The sequence below is a fragment of the Anolis sagrei genome, chromosome 3 (genome assembly GCF_037176765.1).
Source record: "Anolis sagrei isolate rAnoSag1 chromosome 3, rAnoSag1.mat, whole genome shotgun sequence".
NCBI lineage: Eukaryota > Metazoa > Chordata > Lepidosauria > Squamata > Dactyloidae > Anolis > Anolis sagrei.
The window spans coordinates 5,082,299-5,090,277 of NC_090023.1; the positions used below are offsets into that span (position 1 = coordinate 5,082,299).

The 7,979-nt window shown below is 43.6% G+C and overlaps 1 long non-coding RNA gene across 1 annotated transcript; it reads left to right on the forward strand.

Moving 5' to 3' along the window:
- Positions 1–247: 247 nt before the first annotated feature.
- Positions 248–6,801, forward strand: LOC137096605 (uncharacterized). Its single transcript, XR_010909539.1, has 3 exons — positions 248–695; positions 4,302–4,416; positions 6,689–6,801. It is a non-coding gene; the product is annotated as an uncharacterized lncRNA (long non-coding RNA).
- Positions 6,802–7,979: the final 1,178 nt, after the last annotated feature.

Below are 7,979 nucleotides of genomic sequence, written 5' to 3' on the forward strand. Positions count from 1 at the left end.
TGGAAGCTTTGAAACAGGTGCTGGATGGCCATCTGTCAGGGGTGATTTGAATGCAATATTCCTGCTTCTTGGCAGAATGGGGTTGGACTGGATGGCCCATGAGGTCTCTTTCAACTCTTTGATTCTATGATTCTAAGAGGATCCAAAATACTTCTGGTCCAAAAGGATTTCATATAACAGAGGCCAATCTATATTTTAACAATCAATCAATAAATCAAGTTTGAATTGATTGTGGTTCATAGAGCCCATCAGTGCTAGAGAATGAATGCACTTTGGCACGACTTTAATTGCCATGAGTTGGTGCTATAAAATCCTGGGAGTTGTAGTTTGGCGAGGCACCAGTACTCTGACTCAGAAGGCTACAGATCTTATGAAACTACAACTCAGATGAAAGTCAGATGAAATCAATCTTCCCCTTCCTTTGAAACTGTAGATGTGTTCATCCGCCTTTAATTGACTTCTTGTGACCAAGATAATTGGATGCCTCTTTGGACCTATTAAAGACCAAGTCATGGGGGTCCTGCTCCGTCCATCCCCTTCTAATCCAATAATTAAAACTATATTCTTCAGGTTCTCCGGCAATTTGCTTAGTTTCTGGAGGCCAATTTTGAGGAACGTCTTGGAGAAAATGCCAAACTTTGCGAACTTCAACTTCTTTTTCCTGGTGATTATACTCGCTCTAGCTGCGGCGATCTGTAAGTATCATTATTATCATCCTTTTTTCGTCATGCAGTATGAATAAATCTTCCTTGGGCTTTGGAAAAGTTACTTTTTTTGATCGCAACACCCATAATTCCCCAAAGAACAGCTTCCGGAGGCTGTTCCTTAGGAAGAACTTCCTGACTGTGAGAGCCGTTCAGCAGTGGAACTCTCTGCCCTGGAGTGTGGTGGAGGCTCCTTCTTTGGAAGCTTTTAAGCAGAGGCTGGATGGCCATTTGTCAGGGGTGATTTGAATGCAATATTCGTGCTTCTTGGCAGAATGGGGTTGGACTGGATGGCCCAGGAGGTCTCTTCCAACTCTTTGATTCTATGATTCTGTAGTCCAAAAATGTCTTGGTCAAGTTCTGTGTTTTGATTAATTCAAGTTTTGATTAATTCAACCCCTTCTACATTACTACATATAATCCAGTTTCTGAATCCAGATTATTTTTTATTATTTGTTCTGTAACTATTGCAACTCAGAGTAGGCTTCACCTTGCTTCCAAACACCACCACACAAGAGCTGTAGTTTTACAGTTAATTGAGGAAAATATCCAAGTCAAAATAAAGAGTAAGCATTGCAAAGTCCCAGAGATTAAGGTTAAATGTAGAATAATCTTCAGGTAAAAGCAGGAGACATAATCCAGTTGGCAAAGTTCAATCCAGAGTCCCAGGTACAAGCAATAAAACATTTACCCCAAGAATCACAATGCAAGAAATCCCAAGCGTACTGTTTTAAAGGCTAAGGTTATTCCATGAAGCTTTCAGGCTAATAAACTAGGTTGAACTGACACTTTCACAGAGTTTCCAGGAAGCCTAAATACCTTTCTAACATCAAAACATTAAGCTCTCAGCAACATAAAAGCATTGCGTTGACCTCGCATCGAGCTAGCCTCCCGTCTGCTTGCCAGACGCTAACTCTGCTGACCCGGAGATCAAGGCAAGCTTCTTGGGTCAAATCCTTAGCTGCACTTTCGGTATCATCATGGGAAGGCACCTGCTCGCTATTCCCTTCGTTAAAATTCCTTTCTGGTAAAAACAGCTGTGTTGACACTGCACTGTCTGTGAAAGCCTCAGAAGCAGGATCAGAGATCTGAGGCACAGACAAAGAGCCAGGAAGCTGAAACCCAACAGGAATCTGAATCCCATCATCCTCATCGTCAGAAACTAGCTCAGCCACAACAGTAACCCACCTCGAGCTATGAGGAGAGGCGGTAAGAAATACAATTGTTGTTGCTGTTGTTGTTGTTATATTATCTCTGTTGCATCCCAGTTCAAGAAACGAGACCATAAGATTAAATCCACCACACTGGACTGTAGGAAAAGCAATCCTTGTTTATTGATGAAAAATTGGTTACAAAAGAAAGGTAAATGCAACGTCAAAAAGCCACAGAAAAACACAGCAGTCAGTAGAATCTCTGAACTTGAGCAAAATTTCAAAAGCCACAATACAAGAACCAGGAACCTGTTAGCCTTTTACTAACTATGAACTTGAAAACTAGAAGCCTCTGGGATTACCGGCCATGGAACACAGGAATTCTGCCAAGGCACAGCCACAGTCCCAAACGTTGCTTGATCTAAAGAGGCACCCGGCAGGAGGCCTCTTAAACCAAAGAAGCTATTCTTTGAAACGCCCCTTGACTTTGAAGCCTGGGCCCGTCTCTCCTGTAAACGATGTGACCTTCGTAGAAACTTGGAAACATTTCTGTCTCTAACTATCTGTTCTCTTCGGTCCTCATTAAAAAACCCAGGTGGAGAGATATCACAGCTAGCGATATCACGGCTAGCTTCCAAAACATTTTCCTCCAGCTGTTGAGTTTCATTTTCATCACTGCTGACCTCAGCGTCAACAACAGATTCCACACTGTCAGAGTCAGGGAGAGCTTGCTCAGTTGGAAAAACTATCAGAGAATCCGGTTGACACAGATCAGGATCAGACTGAACCCCAACAATCTGTTTTGAAGTGGATTATATGGATTATACAGGAAGCGGCATGAGCTTCCGCTGTCAGCTCTAGCTTCTGCCAACCTAGCAGTTCGAAAACATGCAAATGTGAGTAGATCAATAGGTACCGCTCCGGCGGGAAGGTAATGGCGCTCCATGCAGTCATGCTGGTCACATAACCTTGGAGGTGTCTATGGACAACGCCTGCTCTTCGGCTTAGAAATGGAGATGAGCACCAACCCCCAGAGTCAGACATGACTAGACTTAATGTCAGGGGAAAACCTTTACCTTTAACCTTATATGGCAGTGTAATCTCATAAAAACAGTTCAAAGCAGATAATCTGGATTCAGAAACTGAATTATACAACAGTGTGGATCCAGCCATGGACTCGTGTACTGCAGATTGATCTGGATTATATGAGTCTACACACCCATATAGTCCAGTACAATCTGCATTATATATAATAGTAGTGGAAGTGGAGCCTGAGATTCTATGGTATTCCAAAATCTGGAAGAAAAAGTCCAAAACACATTTAGCATCAAACTTTTTGAGTAAGTGAAATGTAACCTATATGCCATTTGTGGGGATTTGATTGGAAAGGCACGTGTCGGCAGCTGATTGGCTGAGCATGCCAGAATTCTGATTGGCTACTGTCTCTGGCTTGCTGCTGAGACAAACGGTTTTAACTGCCACTTTCACCTTGGAGAGTGAAGAGAGCGCTGACTGGAAACAGCCAGGAAGGAAATGGCTGCCAACTCTCTGAATCATAGAATCAAAGAGTTGGAAGAGACCTCATAGGCCATCCAGTCCAACCCCTTTCTGCCAAGAAGCAGGAATATTGCATTCAAAGCACCCCTGACAGATGGCCATCCAGCCTCTGTTTAAAAGCTTCCAAAGAAGGAGCCTCCACCACACTCCCTCCAGGGCAGAGAGTTCCACTGCTGAACGGCTCTCACAGTCAGGAAGTTCTTCCTTATGTTCAGATGGAATCTCCTCTCTTGTAGTTTGAAGCCATTGTTCCATTGCGTCTTAGTCTCCAGAGCAGCAGACAACAAGCTTGCTCCCTCCTCCTCCCTGTGGCTTCCTCTCACATATTTATACATGGCTATCATATCTCCTCTCAGCCTTCTCTTCTTCAGGCTAAACATGCCCAGCTCCTTAAGCCGCTCCTCATAGGGCTTGTTCTCCAGACCCTTGATCATTTTAGTCGCCCTCCTCTGGACACATTCCAGTTTGTCAACATCTCTCTTCAATTGTGGTGCCCAGAATTGGACACAATATTCCAGGTGTGGTCTAACCAAAGCAGAATAGAGGCTGATCATTTTCTAAGGCATGGAGCATATTTTAATGACTGTTTATTCCCTCTCTTCTCTGTAAGAATTCAGAGAGACTGCTGTATATATTGTTGCTCTGTCTGACTTTTTGAATTGAATTAAATTTACTGATATTCGTTACACAAATCTGAGTGATACATTATTATACTGCAGGGTATATTTTGGTTCAGAAACTGTGGTAACGCTTCTGTTCATTTTACATTTACAACCTCCAACACCATTTGATCTACCTGGATTTGGAGGACTAGTTTCTCGCAACCCGACAACAGGAAAAGGATAATGTTTACATGGAATCAATATTTTGTCTGTGTTTCCTATGTCAGGCCTGGGCATGTGCGAGGAACAGTGGGGTTGCAGCAACTTTCGAGGTTTCTGCCGCAAAGTGTGCTTCCCGCAGGAGAAGTCCCTCGGGCCTCAGGACTGCGGTGAAGACCTGGTGTAAGTCCCTTCTCCTGTCATATATGTGTGTCCTCCTTGCCACTGTGTTTATCTGAGGCTGGCTCTACACTGTAGAATTAACACAGTTTGATACCACTTTAATTCTGACATATGCCCAAAGTGTCCACATGAACGGCTGGGATAGTGAAACCATTGTTTCTGATATATCAGTGTAGTCCAATGTTGTTTTGATGAGGAGATATTGGAAATATAGATATTTATTAAGTTTAAATTGTATGTACTGTACAAGCACTGAAATGTATAGAAAAATCAAGTTCTCTCTGTATAGAAAGAATGCTAACGGACAAGCGAGCTGCTGTCCAGGCACAGCAAGAGGGGGGCTGAAGAGGGGGGCATGTTATCTATACATTCCAGAAGAGAGATAAGCCTGTCCTAGTGGCAACAGGGTGGTACAACTAGGCTCTAAAAGGAGCCCCCCTCTCCCTCCTGACAGGTCACAGTTAGGCCCCTTGATTGATGAATGTAAGCTGTATGCTTGCTATTTAGGAAGACACAGAGACATGCTTTTTGTATGTTGGAAGATAGAATTTGATGCTAAGATGACGTAGTGAATGAGGTCAATGTATGTAGACGCATGTTCTTTGTTTGCTTGTATTTGGAGGCTATAAAAGGCATAGTCCGCACCTATATCATTGCTCTGGTGTTTTTGGACACAACTCCTCACCAGAGTCCCAGCTGGAAATAAAGCCATACTTTTCTTTTCTCCAGAAAGGGTCTCTCTTGATAGTATATCTCCTATTTATGCTGCAACATTTCCATATATACAAACTAACAAACATACATTATGTACCATTAATTTCACTCTATGGGTATAAGCTATAGCTCAGGCATGGGCGAACTTGGGCTGAGGGGGTAAAGGAAAGAACCTGAGGCTGTTAGGAATTGTGGGAGTTAAAATCCAAAACACCTGGAGGGCCCAAGTTTGCCCATGCCATTCTTACTTACTTAGACGATCCCCCGTTGTCCGAGTAGGTTGGGAGCCCTATTCTTGATCTGCATTGTCTCCCACAGTGAGGGCATCGGTTTCCAGGTGGAAGGCAATCCCGGTTGGGGTTGGCTTGACGCGCCTTCCTCTTGGCACGTTTCTCTCTTTCGCCACCTTCAAATTCTGCAGCACTGCTGGTCTCAGCTGACCTCCAGCTGGGGCGCTCACAGGCCAATGCCAGAAATACAGCTTAATGGTGTAACATTAGAAAATGTTGACCATTTCCGCTACCTTGGCAGCCACCTCTCCACAAAAGTCAACATTGACACTGAATTTCAACACCGCCTGAGCTCTGCGAGTGCAGCATTTTCCTGAATGAAGCAGAGAGTGTTTGAGGACTGGGACACCTGTAGGGATACCAAGGGGCTTGTTTATAAAGCTATTCCCCTCCCAACCCTGCTATATGCCTGCAAGACATGGACTGTCTACAGACGTCACATGCAACTCCTGGAACAATTCCTTCAGTGCTGCCTCTGGATACCAGGGTGCTTGTTTATAAAGCTATTGTCCTCCCAAGCCTGTGAGACGTGTGTTAGAGACCCTAAATTGGGTCTTTTTAGGTCCACATCACGGGAGCACGAAAGGAAGGAGACAGTCCTAATGAAAGATAAAAAAAAAAGGTTTTATTTTTATTTTCTTCATGAAGAAGATGGACAGCCAGGCAACTGCCGTCCCGCTTGGCTTTTGGCCACCAAATATATAACCTCAAGTAAACAAGAACATTTTTTGTCATGGAAAGTACTCTCTTTCCAGCCCCCTTTCTTGACCTTTTGACGGAAAGTACCTTCTGCGCTTCAAAAAACAACCTTTGAAGTTAACCGCAAGCATCCTGTGTAAGAAAGTTCCCTCTTGTACTTAAAAACATTTTCTTCCGTATTGCTCTTTTTAAGTCAGAGAAAGGGTATGTCTCTCTTTTGCTGTTAATTTCATTCAAAGCCCCTTACTTACTTTCACTCAGAGACCCTTGAAGCCTTCTTCATGTGGACTGTCTACAGACGTCACATGCAACTCCTAGATGCCATTCTAAGCCTTCCTGGCAGAGGGCCATTCAGCCGTTGGAGACCCCACCATATTCCGAGCCAGTATTTGTTGTCAATGTTCAGGCTCTATTCCCATCTCCAATCTCATGTTCATATATTTAAATAAAGTATTTTCCCCAGAAAATTTAACATCCCAAATCTAAAACATTTCTGTTTTCAAACATTTTGGATAAGAGATATTCAATTGATCTTACTTGAACTAACCATCTCTTTTTCCCACTTGTAGGTGCTGTACATCGGGCACAATGAAATAATTATTTCAGAGACTGTGGTGGAGAGAATCCAGAGGAATCTGTTTAATCCACAGAAAAACAAGGAGAAGAAATCATGTCAGCGTTGTTCCATTAAGTAATAAAATAAAATAAAATATTTTCTTGCTCTGAGTAAGCTGATGAATAGCCACGCCTTTATCATTAGCCATGGCTGTTCAGCAATGCCAAGGTCCTTTTGTACTGTAAACAATCATAGCACTATGGTTCTGAAGTCAATGGGAACGTTAGAAGGGTCTACCCCAGGAGGAGAGACCCTGAGACCCCACCAAAGAGGGGTCGCTACTTTGGCGAGCACAGAGAAGCCTGATTTTCAGCTATTTTTATTTCCCTAAATTCCCAGAAAAAGTCTCACCAAAGTTGAAGAAGCGCCACTGAGATGTTTTTATTAGCGATTCAGCTGAAAAGGATGCAATGCCGCAATCATTCGCCAAGCAGAGCATGTGGTTACAGAAATAAATGGCATTTTTATAGGAAATACAGAATTGTGAGTTTCAAAATTCCCGCTCCCCACTCTCCTTCCGGCTTGACGGTGATTGGCTGGCATGATAACAGCTGGGAAGAGGCTCGGCCGCCCTCCCTGCACCAGAGCCAATCACAGAGCTCCTGCATCGCGCTGGAGCCTATCAGGGAGCTCCTGCGCCCTAGGCGCTCTGGCGAATCAGAAGGAGGGGAGGCAGGATGAAGGGAAACAATGCTTTCTTGAGAGGATTATGGAATTCCAATGTCCTGGGGCTTCTCGAGTCCAGGGTTGGCCTTCTAGAGAAACAAACTTTATTGTTCTTAGATGGGTCTGCGATAAGTAATGATTACTTAATCCGAGTTTTCTTGTCGCAATCAGATATGACACAAAGAGGAAGGCTGGGGTGGATGTCCATTGTGGAGAGGTTTCAAAGAAAAAACAGGGTTGGAGGAAAGAGACTTTTCGAGGGTCGTCTTGCCCCCATTGTTATGTGATTAGAAGTTTGCCAATCTGAAATCCCTTCTGATTGCGCAACTCCGATGTCAAAAAGGATTTTCCGTTCTATTTTCCATGCAAATATGTCTCAGGATAAAAGTTCTTTCATGATAGCCGATTGCCTTTTCAGAGCCAGAGCAGCTTCCTTGTAGATTTCCCCCAAAGAAAGGGGAAAGGGGTAAAGAGGGTCAGGGCAAGGTCAGAAATATGAGGGGAAACACATGTGGAAATATAGGAATCACAAAAAAATCATATCAGACACCCCACCCCTTCCCACCCACCAGAAAAAT